Source organism: Leguminivora glycinivorella, chromosome 1 (genome assembly GCF_023078275.1).
Source record: "Leguminivora glycinivorella isolate SPB_JAAS2020 chromosome 1, LegGlyc_1.1, whole genome shotgun sequence".
In the NCBI taxonomy this organism is placed as follows: Eukaryota; Metazoa; Arthropoda; class Insecta; order Lepidoptera; family Tortricidae; genus Leguminivora; species Leguminivora glycinivorella.
Window position 1 is genome coordinate 12050524 of NC_062971.1, and position 22471 is coordinate 12072994.

Below are 22471 nucleotides of genomic sequence, written 5' to 3' on the forward strand. Positions count from 1 at the left end.
TCATCAAACTTTCTTGTTATCATAACATGTTTCTCAGTTATTAAGTAAGTTGTCTAACCACCCTCTAATTTATATTCAAAAAAGTTGTCTCTTACGATATGTCAAAACAAAACACACGCGTTCTTGAGAAAAAATCTTAATCAGTTTTCCCCAAGATCAGAGGGCAGGGGTGGAGAACATTTATTTACATAAAGGAAATGAACAGGAAGACTGGCGAATAGAGTGCAATATTAATTGTGTTGGGTTGACGACTCCTGATACGAGTGATTAATTAGATGAAGTGTTGATTTGTTTAAGGTGCGCTATGAATAATAAATGTACTCGTAATACTCATTAGTGGAGTAGTACAGGCAGTGATAAATCAAGTTTAAATGGTAACAAGACTGAATAATTTTACGTGACATGTATGCGCATGTGAAATGTTGAGTTTGTAATTTATACTGTTTTTGTGTAGGTTTTTTTAGAATTTAAACGTGTATGTGCCTATAAAACTTATTTCAACACTCGTGCTTTTGATAAGGCATTGTACAAAATACTCAATGCATAATACCTTTATAATCTACACCAGTTATAGTCTTCCAATAGAGTTGTTCTTGCATAGTTATTGAGAACTTCACCTCTACGAGCGTTTGATATTAAATACTGATAATAGTATCAAACATTCACATGATTAACTTAATGTATCGGCCGCGTATTCCCAAGGCTTACACACAAGTAAGCTAACACGCGAGTATATTGCTAATTACCTATAATTGTACATACATACATACAATCACGCCTGTATCCCATGAAGGGGTAGGCAGAGCACCTGAAACTACTCAAGTTTCAGTGCCACTCTTGGCAAATAAGGGGTTGACAGAAAACGAAACTGTGACATTGTAGTAACAGGTTGCCAGCCTCTCGCCTACGCCACAATTTAACCCATATCCCACAGTCGCCTTCTACGACACCCACGGGAAGAAAAGGGGTGGTGAAATTCTTAACCCGTCACCACACCACCACCTATAATTGTAATCCTTAACAAGTAGGTACTTGTATGCCTAAATAAATTCGTAAGACCACAGCCTATTTTTTTGTTAAATTCCATGAAAACAATAGCTAACTCATGTTTTTTGTTGTAAGGAAAATAATAAGCATACGAGTATAGATCGGTTATGAAAACGTTTTTGTGTAAGAAATATATTTGTCCCTTACTAGCTCGGAAACACGTGTTTTGTCCTTTAATACCAGCGGGTAAAAACGCATTTTATCCATTAGTGGGTAAAGTAATTTGACCTTGAATAAAGTCAAATTAACTGCTTTAAAATTGATAAAAGTTGGCGAATCTAGTAATAAAGATGATTTACCACCTGTGAAACTACTGGAAGCAGTGATAAACGCATTTTTTGCGTTGTAGTTTCCTCGCTATAGTGAGGGGAAAAGTTTTGTGTTACACTCGGGTGCAAATGTATTTTACTTCTCGTGTGTTAAAGTACAACTTTGCCCCCTTGTATAACAAATAACTAGTGGTCTAGTAATCCAATTTTGGGAGTAAATAGAAAAAGGTACGAATATTTTATTGACCGTACATTTTCGAAAACCGCCTTTTTCTACTATCAAGAATCGTTTGTCAAATTAAATACAATGTTTTTTTATACCTGTAAGACGTAGGTATTCGAATAATATCGAATCAAATCTTAATATTCCTAACTTCTATACTGGTGAAATAGACGATATGAATACCGCGATTAGTATAGGTATTTCAACCAAGTAAAGGTTATCCATTGAATTCTGCGGTAACTGCGTGATTCATGCGAATGGGTTAAGACGATACAGGAGGGGTCAATTCTCCATACAAACGCTCTCGACTACTTCCTTCCTGGTTTTTGAAGAGAGAGCAATGATTTTTTCAACACAGATTATTATTATTTTTATCTTTGTCGGACCGTTTTGATTTTTTTGATATTTTCATTTTTAAAGACGCTAGAGCACATCAAAATTACCAAAAACGGCCTTATTGATTATGGCGCAAAAAATGGTTTGGTATTCAAAATTGGTAACAATTAGCCAAAAAAACTGAACGGTCCGACACAGATTATTTCATTGTTATTCAGATTCTCAAATTTCGTTACGATTGATTAAATTTTGAAGGAGGAAACAGTCGAGAGCGGATTTTTTCGCAATATCTTTGAACTGAGTTGTTCTGGATGGACTATTTTTTTTTTCAATAATATTTTCGCTCCTGTAGCGTCTTAAGGGAAATATTAGCCAATAATTATTAACCTTGAAGGCGGAATTAGATAAAATAACAGCGATCCGATTGGCACTGTAATTTATAATCATTATGCGGAATAGAGATCGTATCGAATTTATAGACTAGCTACATTGAAATTATTTCTTAGTATGACAATTTATCAGTTAATGACTTGTTAACATTGTGCGCTAAATTTGGAGATGTAAGTTACATACCTTTGCAAAATGAAAGCAATTAATAACAATATGGTGAGAGGACGTATTATTAGGATTATAGGATAAGATATTAGAAACTTCAGTTGAGTCAATTTGGTGAATAAGTGATTTTTTTTCTTCATCACATCAATAAATAAGCACTATAAATACCTATAAGGTGCATAAGGGTAATTCCTAAAGTCGTCTAATTTCGAAAGTCGCATAAAAATCACCATATTTCCATCATATCAATTATTCCCCTTTCGATATTACAAGACCATTTCTGTCATTCGGAATTACCCTAATCATGCACCTTATGTAATTTTATTTGAGACATAGTAAGCTGCAGAGAAAACAGTTTTTATACATTTACTTGTCTGTAGTGTATAGACATAGACATATATCAAATTGGGTTTATTGGTGAAACCCGATAAGTTGAGCAAACTGGTTTTCGAATTTCGAACTACCTGTGCAATTTCCACAATGTTGTTATTTCAAGGACAAATTATCTCGATTTATCGGGTTTCACCAGTAAACCCTCGATATATTCTTAGACAAAGGAGTCAAAGTCAGAAGTAGTGAGGTTTTCCCATTAGTAATAAGACTAGTAATGGGCCAGTATTACAATAATTAACGCCGTCCGCCGAGGGTAGTCGCAGAACACAATTTGCTTTTACGAGCTGCCCCGCTCAGCGGCTTTGCTAATAGAGTGGGGCACGGGGAAATACAGCCAAGTTCGAAGTTTTTTTTTGAAGAATTAAATACCTTTAAATAAAACTACGACTCACCCGGAGGAGTCACCCGTTGACCACGAATGCTGTAAAGTGTTCGAAACGTCGGGATGAATTCTAAATTCATTATACGCGATATAATCCGTTTACATAGTTGTATTTCATGAGTAACTGTCGCGGAAACCGAAGACAATATTAATTAAATATTACCTACCTGTCATTCTGCGATTATTACTGTATTTCTGATGTCAAACTGTAAAAATGTATATAAGTAATATCTATTTGGGTTTGTACAGTTTTTTTTGTCCATGGGTATACAGTTTTTTTGATAGGTAAGATGAGAATGGTAAGATGATGCTATTGTATGGAAACATCTACAAAGTAATTTAGTGTTTTAGGTGGCGATTATTTGATTAATCAGCTAACAAGAATCATCATATTAAGGTGGCACACATTTAACGAGTTGGTATGTCATAGACATAGACATAGACATTTTATTAATAATATTATAAATATTACACGTTCATCAATAAAATTATTTAACAGCAATTAAATTAAGATTATTACAATTTCAGTCTAGTTACAATTTCGAATATGTCTTTGTTATAATTGATATTACTCAATTAATAACATTGCAGAAACTTATTTTCTTATGACATCGCAATCAAAACTCTACAATCCGACATCTTCGTCTAAATTACTCTAAATCATCTAAAATCTGAAAACAAACATTTCCTTTCTCACGTGTCAAGCGAGAGCCACCCGAAGTCATTAACTGTCATTAAAACAGGCAAGAGTGTCATTAAGCAGCCGTAAAGAGCCGCGAAGGAGTGAAGTGCTCACGGCTCGCTGGGGATTCCTAGACGACGCCTTAACTCGCAACTTTTAAAAGGGTAATGCCTTCTTAAGTAGTTCGCCAAGTTTTTTTTTTTAAATAGTCGAGATACTATGATTTTTAGTTTGGAATACGAATAACCTTAACTTCATTCAGAATGTATAATATTAAATTTATGGATAGCACATAAAAATCTATTAAATGCTAATGACTAAAAAAATGTCCGGTTTTTTTGTACATATGTTGTAATTATTACACAAGCAATTAGTATTCGCTTAAATTCTAATAGTAATCACGTACAGTTAAACCAGCTTTGGGTTACAGAGTACAAAAGAATCCGTTTTAAACATCAAATAAACTTAGATTATAGCCCGGAACCCATATTGCGTACTGAGTCGCACATATTATCATCTAGATAAAAGAAATACCTCACGCCATGAAAAAGACGACAACAATGATCAGATCAAGTGTACAACAAAACGTAATGGAAATCTAAAACTGCCTTTTTCCTAAGAGGTATTTTCCGATAACACTGTTCGCGCTACGCGAGGCATCCGTAACAATGCTGCATCGCCATTATGAAGAACTGATTCGGCCTTATATGAGATTGAACGCCTTTTTGAGTATTTCATTTATGACCTTACAACCTATTCGCTAATATAACACCTGGCAAGCAATAATAGCTCTAAGCGAACAGGAACCAACGTCCTAATCAGGACGATTGGGACTCAACAGATATCCGTCAGCAACAACCTAAGAACCGTAAGGGAAAATGTGTTTTGTCTGATTTGACATTAAATAGAGAATGCGATGCATGGGGCAAAATTAAAAAGCGGAGCCGAGAAAAGGAATGCCATTGGAAGTCAGTGTCGACGCGTTGTTTAGTAAAATGTGCAATCATATAGAAAACGAATCGGACAAAAAATTGTATTATCCGATATTATTATACAAGGGCCGATTGTTCGCGCGATTCCGTGCGAAAAACTGGCGCGGCTGAGGCGTTAGGTGTTCATTTATTTCGTTTTCGAATTCTCGAATCGAGATGAGGCGGCTTAATTGATCGATTATTGAATCGAGTAACGTATGAATCGATTTTTGCGTCGAATGCTCATTAGTTTTGAGGAGTTAATGTGTTGTATTATCAGTTTAAGTAAGTAGTTAGTTATTTAAATATAGCTCCATATTTGGTAAGAATGTAACTATATATATTAATTTCTCCAAAGAACTTTATTTTTAATTTTGGAAGGTTTTCTATCAAAATAAATTAAAAAAATACAATGATTTCAGGATATATAGGATTCTTAATTACTAATCAAAATGTAAAATCTTTTAACTACATATTTTATAAATACCCAAAAAGGTCTCATAATAAGGAAACAAAATTTACTTTTCCCGCATAATACGACCATTCCTAGAATGCAATGAAACTCAATATTGCAAGGCTCAAAGAATATAAAAATAAAATAGATCCGCCCGCGGTCATTCTCCATTTATTATTTATCAATTGTATAAATTATTGAATAGGAATATCCTGAGTGCGGTCTGACCTCTGGAATAGCCGGGGTCACTTTTACGACCCGCCGCCGCTATGCATCTCGATTTATTGCCAACTACTCCGATAACCGGGTTTACTTGCATTGATGTTTCGCGTAATGTATGTATCCTCGAATATTTTGGAAATAAACTAGAACCTCGAATATGTTGGAAATAAAATAAAGAGTTCTATCAAGGAAAAAATCTAAATAATGTATAATTAGTAGTTTTCAGTCCGTCAAATGCTACACTTTTCGTTATCTACGAGTAACATATCGTCACTACTTTTAAAAAATCTCGTATCTCACGCTGCTCCTCAAGTTCATAGTTTCATCTACGAAGATCTCAGCATCTTCTTATCTTCCATTTTAGTAGATGGGACTTTTGAAAATCAAGTTCATTATAATGATGTGTTTTTCTCTCGTAATATTACAAATACACGGTGTAACATGAGGGAACCGAAAGATTTTAACTACGTATTTCGGAGGGCGAAATAAAAATAAAATGTTATATGACGTGAAGCAAATTCCGCCAAAAAAATTTTGTTTTGTATTCTTTCAGTTTTTTATTGGATGTATTTTCACATATTATTTGTAAAACTGGCACTTACAACAAAAATTTTCATTTTTTTAATAAAAAAATCCTTTTTATTGCAATGAGTTACTATTTATTTTTTGACATCTATCAACGAGGATTGTCAGATTATGTCCAATAACGGCATCACCGCCATCAAAACAGCGTTTTATTCTGAGAAATAGTAAGTAATTGTTATTTTCTTGAAAGTAGCCAAAATCCAGAAAAGTTTATATAGACATTTTACTCTTCTAATAATATGAGAAATACGCTGTTAAAATTATTAGGTTTCCCCATGTTACACCGTGTATAAAAGTATTGAACTTGGATGAAACTAGATTTATTTAAGTTGAAATTATACCGGGTGGACCCTTTAACAAAGGACAATAGGCGGAACAAGTTTATTTTGATGAAAAGCAAAGGACTTCATAATATTTAAAAGTCGCTGAACATTTATATTGGTCCGTTTAGTATAGCCTACAGTTAACTTAATTTTTTGCTTTTGTTACCCTGTATGGTTGCTCGATTTTAAATTTATTTTTTAACTAGATAAGTATCAATATAAAGATACTGGTAAAGACGGTTATACACCATACGTATTACTTATACTTAGCTGATTGTCGTTAATCGTTTCATATCAAAGACTTTTGTTAATTAAAAAAAAAAATTTATGTAGACCATCGCAGTTTTCAAGTTAAGTCCAATAATTTTAAACTTTACGAGTATAATCAATAAATATTATAAAGTTTTTGATTTTATTTTATATACCATCACTCTTCGCATGGCGCAGCATATAATATTAAAACATATTCACAAAGCTACAAGAAACAGTCTTCATCAGTCAAAATGCTGTCCAACGAGCAAGAAACCAAGCTCTACATATATACCGAGGACCACCGAGTATAGTAGAGTAACTTATAAATGCCAATATTCTGCGCTGCGCTTTTTTCCTGCGTCTGCGCAAGTGCGTAATTTATGGGCTCTTTGACTTACGCGGGTTTGATGCGGCCGCCACGCTTTTAATATTATGACGTCACTATTTTCTGTCATACTACACCCATCATATTCCACTATTCTATTTCTTATTAGGCGTTTATTGTTAATACAAACAATAAGATATAGAAAGGTGTAGTCGAAATTCGTTTATATTTAGCAGTTTAGCACATATTAACAACCGAAAAGTGACATCCGAAACCTTATTAAATTATTTCCATTGTTACTTACGACTATAATAGGCTACTTGCCTCCTAGTCAAATCAGATTCTTTTTAAGAACTGTCAAAACGAATTTGAACGACTCGGTAATGTGGAATTTATATGAAATCGAATTGAGTGACGTCACGGTCAACTTAGTTACTTTGTATATTTCTACCTGACTTATTAAATATAAATTAGAGTTAAAAATAACTTCTGTCCATGTTTTTCTTATAATTATCTGATGCTTTATTTCGTGCATGGTATAAAATATTTTATTTTAACTACAGTCAAGTTCCCTATTGTTTTTTGAGAGTAACGTACATGCGTGATGCAACTTATTATATGTATATATTGTATATAGTTTCATAAAAACCGAAACACCGTAAGCAACTCCTACGCCTATAACCGAATAACTTGCTGTAATGCGGATATTTTGCGCGAGTGCATAATTTATGGGCTTTTTGACTTGGCGGGTTTTGATCCGACCGCACCGCTTATTTTATTACTTACATCACTTTTCGGAAATTGGAGCAATTTGGCATCTTCTTCTCGGTTTTTGTAATTTGGCAAATAAGCTGTGATAAAATTAGGTCATGTATGTGCCTACGTTTTGAAGTTTTATGAAATTACTGTACGTGTACGTATTTTATAGTATTTGTAGAACTACTTTGAACGATATCAATGATATCATGTAGTGCTTGGTTCTTATGAGTTCAGTATTTCATAAGATTAGTAAATAAGAAGTTTAGTCAGATATAATGATATGAATTAATAAAAAAAACTTTATTTTAACGGGTTAGTCGTATGTATTTTTTTTAATTATCTTTAGTTGATCATTCAATCTACTAACATCACTAAGAAAATAATTTATTATTTATTAGTTCAATGTTAAAACCAAAAGCCGAATGAACACTTCAATGTAAATATATGTCAGTCAGAAAGGGGCTTTAAGTTAATTCCTTTGTAAAGTTCCGCTGATAGTTCCGTAAAAGAGGAATTGAAAGTGTCCCGGCCCTTGTGGACTCGCCCTAATCGAGCTCTAAATTTGAGCCCGATTGCTTTTTATAAGGCGGTGCAAGTGACGAGACTATCGTCTTCATATTGACTTGTTTTGCGCTTTTTATAATCCTTTATGTACCTATTTTATATATTCAAGAAATAAATAAAAGAGCTGGCGCAGGAGAGAAAAAGCTGGAAAATACTACACCAACAAGAGATTAACTCTTGTTTCTGATAGGTATGTGGATACATGGTGATTAATTTATAAATTGGTAGACCCAATGATTTACCTGTGAACGAATATTTAAAATACATAGGCATGCAAAGTTTATTACTAACTGTATGTCATGCATTGTCATTTATTATTTTTGGCTAATTCCCTACGATTTCATGATCAATAACAATTATGATTTGTCAAGTTTTTACTGATAATTGGTTTGCATTTGTAATATTTGACTAACTTTCCATTCACCATGGATCCAATTTTTTTTCTAAGTATTTAGTTGTTTTTTGATTTCATAATTTAGTGAATACAAACTACGATGCCTCAACACCTCTTCACTCGCACCAACCGTCAACCATTGTCTTAACCCAAGATCAGACCAACTAAAAATGCATCAGATACTCAGTTATGTCTCATAAAATGGCCTCAACCGATAAACGTGCCCTCCAAAGTCGGAAAACGGCACTTAGTGGGTTTTGCTACTAGGCTATTGGATTTTATTGTTTTGTATTATCATAAAGGTCAACTTTCGTAAATTTTCTTCGGCTTTTTACGTGTGTTTAAATTGTGGAAATCGGCTACAATAAAGGGATAGCAGGGGTATTTATTGCAAGGGGGTTGATCTTTTTTGTTTTTGTTACTTTTTCTGTCCTAACCAGCTTCATGCCTTAATTTCACCTAAATTCCTTTTGCGTCATTCCTTTTCCTCCACTTAATTTTCTGGCGCTTATCAACGGTTTTCATATTTTATGAACATTCATAAGTTATATAAGTCACACTATGAGTTTTAGTCATATTTAATTAATATTCAATGTTTAGTTCCTCATAACTTTTCGGGATAAATGAAAAATCGAAAACTATCTTATAATTTGTACTGAGTTTAACATTTTTCCGTAACATTTACGCTATCGAGTTACGTATTAAAAACTCATAATAGCCAGAGTAGCCAGACTGCACTTGCTAATAAGTCCGATGCGCAAGAAGAGCCCGCTTAATGTATGGCACTGACGTTTGAGTGACAGCTCCCTGCTGAGCGTCACTGCGTTAGGGTTGACACTGCGAGAGAAAGAGAAATAGAAACAGTTGCAAAAGTATTCCCACTATCAGTCAGATTCATATACCTATCTTGAGTAGCGCTAGGGTAGCGTCCAAAATCTTCAGTATAGCATAGGACATGTAATGAAGTTAGCTGTTTTTGACCTGAGTGAAGTGCCCTGAGAGTGATTTTGATACTTTTGTCATAATTCTAAGATTATCAGGCGCCGTCTACTTAGTTTTTGATTAACACTTTGGAGACTTTTGATATCGAAGGGCTCCAAGTCCAATCATCATCATACTTGGTTAGTAGGTACCTACTGTCAGCACCAAGTTTCTAACTAAATATTTTTAGACAAATTAATATGTAACGATATTTATTAAATAGTTAATAATTCGTTAAAAAAAAGAAAACATATAATATCATTCGTTTTGGTTTGTCTTATTAATTAGATGAAAAAAATTAAGTAAGGTACAGCGGTACAAATCTCGACTCGGGGCAAATGTAAATGGTCCATTTTTTCCATGTTCTACAATGTTTGCATTGTTAATATATGGTAGGCGTGTTCAATGGATACATGTAAAATCAACATCATAGTGTAATAATAACTAATAAGTTTTGACCCGCTGCATCTTACAGACAATACTGTAAGCCCTAAGTAAGCAATTGACAACCCTCAGTCCAAGGATGGTTTTTACCAATTCCCGCGTAAGCATTCTAATGAATAATTTTAATGTTAATAATCGACGAGATAAACTCGTCTTTGGCTCGTTCATCGACATCTTATTCCACATAATTACTAAATAATCAACGCCAAATGTAAAACGCATGAACAATGATAATGAGAATTTTGTTCAAAAATGTAACATTTCCTTTTCGAATAACTTTTCTTGAACTTTTTTCAAAAACAGGGTGACAAAATAAAACGTAGCTTACCTAAATATTTACGTTACGTTTTGGAATAAAATTTTACACTAGGTATTATACACCGATACTTACGAGTACGACAATGGCTTCTCCGTCAGCAATAAAACAAAACATCATCTTCCTTGCGTTATACCGGCATTTGCCACGGCTCATGGGAGCCTAGGGTCCGCTTTGACAACTAATCCCAAGATTTGGCGTAGGCACTACTTTAGCGACTGCCATTTGACCTTCCAACCCGAAGGGTAAATTAGACCTTATTGGAATTAGTCCGGTTAGCAATAAAACAAAACATTCTAATAATATTATTAAAATACATACATACACTCACGCCTGTACCTATTCCAATGAGGAAATCTACTCAAGTTTTAGTGCTACTCTTAGAAATTAAGGGGGTTGAAAGCAAACGAAATTGTGACATTATAAATATTATGTACTTCACAGTCGAGTCAACGACACGCACGGGAGGAAAAAGGGTGGTGAAATTCTTAACCCATCACTACACGGGAAACAAAATAACATTATAATAGCCTTTAAAAAATAATATCATACAAAACAAACCCACATTGTTTACGCTAAACAATGTTCAACAAATGTTACAAATATCCCATTGGATCCGCTCGGGTTAGCATTTATATAGATATCGAGGATTCGGCCGGGGGTCAGCCGATCGCCGAATTATGCAAAGTGTTCGGTCATTACGGACAGCTCTATATTTCGGTTGTGTGGACTAGCGAGTCTTGGTACTTTTGGTTTATCGAAATTAGGAAACTCTAATAGAACCTGTTGCAAAAATGTTTAGCTGTCAGCTTTCTATGACATGTCCATGTCTATACACTTCTCCGTGCATGTAATAAAAGTAGATGATAGGTATGACCATTTATTCATTTTGATAGGTATGTCATTTGATATTAGCCAGTCGCTTTTCGGTGAAATAAAACATCGTGAGGGACCGGACTAATTCCAATAAGGTCTAGTTTACCCTTCGGGTTGGAAGGTCAGATGGCAGTCGCTTTCGTAAAAACTAGTGCCTACGCCAAATCTTGAGATTGCGGACCACAAGCTCCTACGAGCCGTGGCAAATGCCGGGATAACGCAAGGAGAATGATGATGATGATAGGTATGAACATTATAATAGTACAGATGCCAGGAAATTAAAAAAATATATAAAATATCCTGTGGCCGTTCAAGTAATTATAAACGGATAAGGGATAGGATAGGGATAGGTAATTGAGTTTGGTCTAAAATAATACAAATTTCATATTTTATATTTACCATCATACATATAGGTACCTACTTACACTATTGCATTTTTCTAACAAGATAAGTTTTGTCTATTATACGCTTCTCTCTTTATCACTATTTTTAATTTCAGTCAAGTATCAAAACCCTTTAAGCCTCGTTACAACTAGTGCCCGCCACGTGCGTCTTACTGCCGGGTAGTTTAAGAATTACAATCATTTATTCAGCGGCTCGGTCAGTTTTATTGACGTCAGTATTTACCTATGTCTGCTCTGGGGTGCAACTCGGGTGACAGGGAGTAATAAAATGACAAGACATTTATATATTAGTCGTCAGGGTATCATGAATATGCTAGTTGCAATACACCGTATTTTTTTAAATTTTCCGTTAAATTAGACACGTCGTTAGGTTCATTATCAGCAAACACCCTGTATATCACTTTTAGTTAAATACGCAAAAAAAATTTTTCATCATTTTCATACATAATAAATGAATTTATTAGTGTGAGAGGCCCTTAAGAATAACATTCAAGTTAGTGTCTAGTGATTGACGGCACATGTCAAAACATTATAAATTGGTAAAGGCTGTCACACACATGTTCAGTAATTATCTTTATCTTCTAATAATTCGATAACCGTAAGAATTAAGATGCTAGTTTCTTAGAGAAATTCATTGTATTTGATCTAAAAAACATTCCCTTAAAGTTAACGGAAATCAATAAAAACAAGGTGTACTTGCGTAAGTGGCCACACGCGGCCCTTCATGTCATGCATGCCTGGTCCAGTCCATCGACTCTACAGGTCTTTTGACACCCCTTCAGTTACAAAACTGGTCCGGATATAGCTAGGCCGGACTACGTCCCTGTAGCAGTTTCTCATATTTTTTTTTCTTACATTTTTTTTGTAACTTTTTTTTTTTAATTTTTTTTTTTTACCTCTTTTGTCTATCTCTTGTTTACTGCTCCCTATGTATCATAGCATCTGTAATAACGTGAGTCGGTAACGTGGTCACTAATTCATCGTCAAGAATTGAACTATCCTGTATAGTATCACTATCCATCGCCGTCACTTCATCCTGACTAAGGTTTTCTGAAACCTCTATCAAACCAGACAATCCGTGAGGTACCTCGCGGAGTTTTTCATGGGAATATTTAAAGACTCTATTTGTTCCATTAATATGTGTCAATTCGTACCTATCGTTGTCCAAAATAGCGATTATTTTAAACGGTCCTTTATATTTTCGGTCCAGCTTAGTTTGGTGCCGTTCTTCACTCTTCACAAAAACAAAATCTCCTACTGAAAATGGCTGAACTCGCGCTTTACCCCTATTAAAACGAACGGCATCAGACTGAGACTGTTTTTGAATGTTATTAGACGCATTAGATCTCGCTACCTCAAGGTCAAGTCTTTCAGTATTGGAATTTACGGATATTTTTGAGAGCTCTAATGAACTACCTTGAACGCCAAACATTAGTTCTAACGGAGTGTAACCTGTGACCCTGCACCGGGTGCTGTTCATGGCTAACTGAATATCCCCTAACTGATCCTGCCATCGTATCTCTGACTCACTCTCTACTATGGTCAGAAGACCTTTCAAAGTTCGCATCACGCGCTCCACCTGCCCGTTTGCCCTACTCGCGCCAGTAGCTATCAAATGAAGCTCAATGTTATTTTCTTTGCAAAAGTTTTTGAAATAAGTATTGTCATAACATCGGCCCCTGTCGGCAATTATTCGTTTAGGGGCGCCAAATAAGTTAACTGCATTTTTAACGGCATTGATAGCGTCTGAACTGTTCAGAGTCGTAGTATGTTCAAGAAGGACATATTTTGTAAAAGCGTCAATAATTACCGAACAATATTCTTTACGCTCACTTTTGCCGCTAAGTTTGCCAGTCAAGTCAAGGTGAATTGTATGCCACGGAACGGCTAATTTTGGGATTGGATGTAAGCGAACTTGCTGAGCTCCTGACTGGCCTTTGGAGGCCTTACAAACTACACACGAGTCAACGAATTTTTTTACATATTTGGACATATTTTGGAACCAATAGAGTTCATATAATTTATCGAGGGTTTTTTCAATGCCAAGATGTTTTATTTCATTATGTATGTGATTAATCACAGACCAAATCAACGAACGCGGTAGTATAGGAAGCCATCTAGTGATTCTACAACGCTCAATCTTCCGGTATAAAATATTCTGTCTAATATCGTAAGTGTGTGCAATGTCATCGGGAAGTTCATTAGCTCGAAATTTTGATATAATGTCAGTTATTTCTGGGTCACGCAATTGCTCAACAGATAGCCAGCCAGTTTCTAGTTCGGACAAGTTGACAATTTTAACACGACTGGATTTTGTGGGACATAAACTGTCTTGGTCTCCGCAATTGTCAACCGGGTTACGTGAAAGGAAATCTGCGTGTGCCATAGATTTGCCCTCTTTGTAAACTATATCAAAATCGTAAGACTGCAGTATAGCCCACCATCTATGAACCCTTGGCGTTAAATCTTTTTTTGTGTGTGATGACTTTAACGCGTTACAGTCGGTGAAAACTGTAAACCTGCGACCGTATAAATAATGCCTAAAATGTTCGACTGATTTAACGACTGCCAAGGTCTCCAACTCATAAGAATGGTAACGGCTTTCTGCATCAGTAGTTTTACGACTAAAATAACCAACTACGTGCGGGACATTGTTATTTCTTTGGATAAGTACTGACCCATAGCCTTCACTACTTGCGTCAGTATGCAGCTCAATGGGCAAAGAGGGTTCAAAAATCTTTAGCACGGGTTCAGACACAAGATGACTAACTATTTCCTTATGAATTTTGTCATGCTCATCGGTCCACATTATTTTACCTTTGCCGGTAGTTGAAGCCGTCAGGGGATATATAGGCTTCATGATTTTTGAAAAATTTGGAATAAATTTGCGAAAGTATGTGGCTAACCCAATAAACTGTCTAACTTGCGAAACCGTTTTTGGTGGGGGAACATTTTTTAGTGCTTCAATTTTTCGAGGGTTTGGTCCGACTTCTCCAGCTGATATCACATATCCCAAATAATCTACCTTCTTTTTCATAAACGAACATTTATTGAAATTGAATGAAAAACCAGCTTTAGACAACGTATCAAGCAATTTGTCAAGCCGGGCCAATCCCTCTTCAACGGTTTCTGAAGCAGCAAGTACATCGTCCATGTACACCAAAACTTTATTATCGTTAAGCGACCTGAGTGCGGTATTAATGGCTCTTTGAAACACTTGAGGAGCGTTTTTTAGCCCGAACGGCATAGTTAACCAGGAATATTGTCCCGAGGGAGTCACAAATGATATTTTATCTATGGAATCTTCATGCACTTTAATTTGGTGAAACCCAGACGCCATATCTATGGTCGAGAAATAATGAGATCCATGTAATTTATCAATTTGATCGCTGATTAATGGTAACGGGTAATTGTCGGAACGAGTGTTGCTATTGAGCTCTCTATAATCAACAACCAACCGGTCTGAACCATCCTTTTTTTTCACTAATAAAATTGGGCTCGCATATGGAGATGAAGATTCGCAAATTATGTTTGCATCAAGCAGCTCCTGCACCTTACTATTCACAATGTCAGACTCAGCTGGGGATAATCGATATGGTCGTCTGTGTACAGTCTTGTTAGGGTCTATCAAATCGATTTTAAGTTCACCAGTAGTGACACGGGAGGATGGAAATTTCTGAATGAAATTAGTTGAGTATTTAGTTAATATTTTTATCAACTGTTCCTTTTCATTGCCTATGAGATCTGTATCCACCATAGTCACATCAAAAGATTCTAATTTGGAAGTATTATTTACGACTTTGGGTTTTGAAAAGGTCAAACTATCCTTTGTAATGTTAACAGAAATTCCCTCCTCCAAAATGTCACGACCTAGTAAAACTTCGTCAGTCAAGTATTTGTCAGGTAAAATATGATAGGCAACATCGAATTGAGAGTCTTGCACAACAGTCGGGCATTTGATTTGTGATGGACAAACGACTTTATTAGGACCAATACCCGTCAAAACTATTTGCTCGTTAAACCTCTCCCCTTTAATAAGATCGCTGCAGCTCTTTCTTAAAAGGCTGCATTCTGAACCTGAGTCAAATAAAAAAGGCAATTGAACATTACTTATCTGTAACACACCTCGCGATGACCTCGAACACAGGTTCACATGTTTGCTGCTGGTGCTGGTATTGGCCGCTGTATCATCCTTCTTCTTCCAGCGCAGCGGACACGTGGATGCAAGATGTCCCGGGTCGTTGCACACATAGCAGGTTCCAGTGGATTTTGAAGGGTTCGTACTTTCTGTTTTGGCGAAAGTAGATTGGTTTTTAGCGATCAGACGTTGTTTGTCCCTGCAATCCTGACCGCGGTGGCCAATCCTCCCGCAAAAGTGGCATACCCCACGGAACGTTATCGATGTACGTTGTTTTTTGGCTTCGTATTCAGAAGAAGATGATTCTTCAAGTCTTCGTTTTAAGGTGAAACTTCGAAGAGTGCGAAACAGTTGATTTTTGCTATTTATAACCACCGAATTAAGTTCTCGGCGGATTTTGTCATCACACTGGGATAGGACGGAGATAGCAAAACCTGTCATGACGTTTTCTGGTAGATTTGCATCAGGAATCTTCTCCATAAGCTGCCACAGTCGCATACCCGACTCAGCTGGTCCTTCCTTTTCGTTAATTCGAAATTTTATTATTTGATCGAAGTGATCCTGCATCATCTTTATTTATTTTTTGCTTTACAATTTATAAGTAAACCTTCTAGATACCCATTAAAAAATGTGATTTAAACTGAGTGTGAACACTAAAGAAGAAATGGAGTAAATCTCTGTTCTTTAACATATTATAAATATATTTGAGTCTTATATTATGAATGCATCAGTTCATTATTTTGATATAAAATAATTAAAATATACTTACTTTAAATATCCTCTTCCTCAAAGTATTTTCAAAAATAAAACCACTCGCGTGTCAAAATTAATTTCCTTCCCCAATAATTCAAAGTAAGCAAAACCCGTATCAAACAAACATTAGACACCTTAATCTTATTACAGAATAATAACTTACAGATGTTTTTCCAATCAAATCTACGCGGAACCCCAGTTTTTCATAAGGAAATTACATTATCGAAAATTTGCATCGCCTCCAGCGCCATCTATGAACGGATAGCGCGCATTACTGATATGCCACGGTAAACTTATACAATGAATATGAGAGTAGAATAGAATCACGACCGTATTGCGGAGCTGTAGGGTATATTTTAAATGGATATATTAAATGAGTTATTTGATAAATTTGTAAATAGCTGGGTGCAAGATTAGGGCTCAGTGGCGTGCCCTTTGCAAAAACAGTATGAATAATAATGTGATTTTAGCAATTTGCATAATATCGAGAGCTCGTCTGAGGATGTTTACTTTGATAAGCCGAAATAGTTTACTTTGTCATGCCGCCGATTAGTGGAGGAGTTACGTTATATTACAATTTAGAATTTCGTTGAATTTTATGAAAAAAATGATGATTAGGTAATTTTGATTCAGCAACATTTTCCGACGTACTTACATGTCATTTACTATGAAAACTATGAGTGTAGTTCGGTTCAACGTAACATAATGGCTGAAAACTTACGACCATCACGGGAAATTTAATGTTTTTTAATTACAGCTTTGCTAAAGTACCCTCAAAGTATTCGCAAGCCTTTTTACAACAAAATATGTTCTTAGAAAAAATTCAATTATTTTTTATGGCAATTAGTTTAGGTGTGTTATCTACTAAGAACACTAAGACGTACCACTATTTAATCTACAAACCGAAAAAAATATAACAAATAATGCGTATAATGTCAATTATATTTCCTCGCTTCATTGTTCGATATAATTATTAAGTTTACATTATTGTAGTTTATTTAATCTACTGGCAACATATTGCTAAATAAACTACAATAATGTAAACTTAATAATTATATCTTCCAATGAAGCGAGTCATATAATATCGATCGAACTTCGCTTGCGAAGCTCGTTTGATCATATATAATGACGTAGGTCTCCAGTAACAGAGCTGCAATAGAACAAGTATCCAAGTATCATCATTCCTTTGCTTTTTCCCATCATTTGGGGTCAGCGCAGCAGATCATCTTCCTCCATTCCTCTGTATCAGCCGTCATTTCCATACTAATACCTTTCACTCTCATATCGTTGTTCACACATTCCATCCATCTTTTCCCTTCCACTACCATTGTATCCATCATCCATCCACCTTCATATTTACCACGTTTTATAACATTGCTTTCATCCCTCCGCATTACATGCCCATACCATCCTCTGTTTACCGGACAAATACTTAAACCACTTGACCATTTTGATGTTTAAAATATACATCAGTTATATTCACGCATAAAGTGGGGGAGAGGGGAGGGAATCACAGAGTTACAGAGCGGATCTATGGCGATAAACGTATGATGCGCAAGCGCTGCGTCGAGCGTGAATTACGGCGCGGCGCATGCTTATTATACTTGCGTCGGTTCCCACGCCCCGCCTGAACTATGACCATGTGGGACCGTGCTATGTGTAACTGTGTTTGTGAACTAATCATACCTCTAATTTGGTGATACCTACTAATAAAGGTAGGCACAGGATTAAGACGCTACAGGAGCGAAAATGATGAAATGGAAAGGAGCTCCCTTTCAATTTGGAAATTTTAGTTAAATATACTAGTGTTATTAACTAGATTTATCAAAAATATGGTTTAAGATATTTATTTCTCAAAAGATTTACATAAATCACTTAAAAAAATTTGTCCATTCAGAATAACTCAGTTAAAATATATTGCGTAAAAATCGTTAAAATCGATGTTCCGCTCTCGACTAGTCGACTGTTTCCTCCTTCAAAACTTAATCAATCGTATCGAAATTTGAGAATCTGAATAACGATAAAATAATCTGTGTCGGGCCGTTTAGTTTTTTTGGTAAATTGTTACCAATTTTGAATACCACACTTTTTTTGCGCCATAATCAATAAGGCCGTTTTTGGAAATTTTTGAAAATAAGAATAAGAATATCAAAAAAATCAAAACGGTCCGACATCTACACAGATAATTACATCTATCTAAGAACAACGCACCAATCAACCACAAACCCATTACAGAAAACCGCATTAAAATCGGTTTAGTAGTTTAGGAGATAATCGGTAACATTCGTTTGTATGTACAAACAAACAAGCAAACGCACAATCTCTCACCCTAAACGCATATACCTTCTCCGTGCCGTCGTGGGTAAAAATAATATTAATCTGTGTTGAAAAAATCATTGCTTTATCTTAAAAAACCAGGGAGGAAATAGTCGAGAGCGTTTTTATGGAGAATTGACCCCTCCTGTAATAAAATAACGCGGTAAAGTATATCTGCATACATTTATTCTTACCGGCCTGCCGTCCTAGCCATAAATGACAATCGTTGACGCTAGACGTCGAACAAACACAGTCTGGCTCTGTCGCGGCAATTCGCAAGAGCGAGCCAAATTTTATTTATTTATTTATTATTTATTTTTATTACAAATACACAGTATGACAGTAAAAACCAAAGCACTGAGTAACTAAAATACTGTCAAATAAACACACCAAAGTCAACACATCACAAATGATTTGGGTGACAACACGTCGAGGCTTCGTTGGGTCCACGTTTCTGAACTCCTTGTATTACAAGTGAACTGTCAAATCGTATGGGTTGTCAGGAAACACACTTGTAATACAAGGCTTGTACCTTTCGAGAAACGGGCCCCAGGGCGTAGAATTAGAATTAAACTAAAATCCATAATCCTACGGACTCAATTGACAAATGACTGACAGGTAAAGTGTTACCAGGAACAGCAAAATAAAAATAGTGAAGTGGTATATGTCGATAACAATATATCGACAAGTTGTAAAGTACAATAACAGACAAGTTTAAATCAAGAATAAGTATATTAGTTTCCGCTATTTGCGAGGTAGATGGATACCTTGCGCGTTTTAAAAAATAAAATACCATCTCTGACGATAATTTTACACTTTACTAATATTGTTAATTCCCACCGGTATTATGTTTTCAATTTTATCACATATCTATGGGGATAAAGTATCCGCTAATCTTACAAGTATATCTAAATATTTATATTAATTCATATAATATTATTGGCTTTAAAAAAAAAATATCTCTATAATTAGGGGTCTATTATCTGTCAAAATCACAGAAAAAGTTGGTATATTGATTAGCCGATCAAATTGCCAATTTGATTGTGCCTTAAATCTATTAATAATAATTTTAATATCGAAAGAACGACACTGGCCAAACTGTGGCGTTCACACTTATTGTCAATTTGGTCCGTAATTATGGATTTTGTTTATATTTGTTTGTCATTTGGCTACGTACCACGATGACAAACGGCGGACCTTTAAACTTTGTACTGCGTTTGTAAACTAATCATACTCGCAACACTATTACGATATGCACAAGCATACGGTCCGCCTGATGGAAAGCGGTCACCGTCACCTATGGACGCCTGCAACTCAAGGAGATTACGCTTCGGAAATTTATATTCAAAAAATTCGTAAATACGAATGCCTGATGAGCACATTTCACAGAATATGCGATGTGACTTTTCACCCTCTTAACACTATCATCATTATCATTACATATGTATAAGTATATCTGTGATCATTACAAATTAAATGCCTTGTACCTAAGTACTAAGTTTTAAGTAAGTACTAATATTTTTATGACAGTTTTGCGAATTGTGCTCTTAATTTCAGTTTTCCCCGTTCTTCATTTAAACGTTACTTGTTAAAGAAAGATTAACTCTAATGAAAATACATAGGGCTGAAAGTTGAATGTTGCTGCAGTTGAAAATATTAATAGACGTTTGCCAGTGCGTCGCATTATTGTGAAATATAAATCATATCTTGGCCAATAGCGATGGTGCTCTGTAGTGGCATCTTTTAAACATTAAACATTGAAATAAGTACCTAGGCAATCAATCAATCAGGTCATCAATTGATATTGTTGTCTTTAAACGAAGTAAATAAATTTAAATAAATAAAAAACAACTTTGTTTACAAATTAAATATCAATATGTACTTGAAAGTGACGTGCTAGTCAATCTTGACTATGTGAAATAATTAATTAGTAATTACATACTTATTATATAAATAAGATTATTAAAAATGAAAATACATATTTTAAGTTTAGTCTTAGTTTCTTATATAATTATTAATTAATACTTACGTAAATATGTTCATGTAAATAAAGACTTTTTATTTTACATTTTGAAATAAAAATATATAATAATACTTTTATTAATAATAATTTGTAAATGTTCAGCACTTGACGTAGGTTTAAGATATTTTCACTTTTTTCAAAAAACAAATACTTAAGTTTCCTGAAACTTACTTAATATAAATTAACAAAATCGTAATATAAAAAAAGGAAAAGACAAAATATGCTTAAAAGTCATTATACCTATACGCTGTATAAAGTCAATTTTACTTATTCCTATAAAAAGGGCGACGCTCGCAGTCCGGAATGCGTGCAATGTTCGTCTGTATGGAAATACGGTCGAATGCGCGATGTCTTACTCCCGCCCGATATATCCCGGTACACGCTTTATGGCATTGTTAGGACGGGTCGCCTCATGAAGACATCATTTAATGCCATTTTATACCAAGAGCGAAATAGTGTTCTTTTTACCTATTTAAACACACAGGTCTGGTAGACAGTTCATGCATATTTACTATGTATCTGTTTTTAACAGTTGCACCCTCTACGCATCTACTTTGTTTGTATTTAGGTAGGTACTATCGAAAGTATCGAAACCGTATTCCGTATTCCCATATTGGTACATGTAAGTAATATTAGTTTTCTTTTCATTCTCTACCTGTGTGTTTTTAACCAATAAAATTATAAATGAGATTTAAAATGTTGAATTCCTGTGACGACTGTTGAAATTAAATGATAGTAATTGTTAATTAATATGGTTTAATGCAATGCTACTTGGAATAAAAACCGTATTAAAAATTAATAAAAAAATAAAATAACCTAACGTAACCTTTCCTTATGATTTACCTACCTTTCCTTTACCTTTCCTATACCGGGTGTCCGGCCGTGTGTATCTACTTTTCTTATGATTAGCCATTTTATACCTACCTACATAACACATACCTAACACGTACACGTACCGACCTATGTACCTATTTACTTGCTTAATTAAATAGATTGACAAGATAACCGTATACGTATTTACCACCGACGTGGTATAAAAAATATATTTGCTGACTTTTAAATTGAATTGTCTTTCTACGTATTTCATCGGTCATGCCGGTCATGCCCATATTACTAAGTTTGACTGTTACTAGCGCCATCTTGTGTTGATAAGCAGTACTAACGCCAAGCGTCGTACACGTATGTGATAGTTCCGCTACTTACGTAGAGATGGCGTTAGCTACCTCGACTTGCAAGTTGCAAAGCTCGAGGCATGGAGTGAATTCTGAAAGAAAGATTTGACTTGGTGTTTATATATGTACCTACGTTTTCTCTACCATTTCCTATTATTCTTAGTTGCTGATTCAAAGGTGAGCTGGAACTTGGAAGAGATCTCTTAAAGGATAAGTTCGCCTTTGTACACATCATATTCTCTGTTGGTACTTTATGTAGGTAACTTGTTTGTGCAATAAAGTGTTTACTACTACTGCTACCTTTTTCATTTA

The 22471-nt window shown here is 35.1% G+C and overlaps 1 protein-coding gene across 2 annotated transcripts in view; it reads left to right on the top strand.

Moving 5' to 3' along the window:
* LOC125233269 (protein trachealess) overlaps positions 1 to 22471 on the top strand; it is a 237506-nt gene that overhangs the window by 105754 nt on the left and 109281 nt on the right. The gene's annotated exons all lie outside the window — the stretch shown is intronic.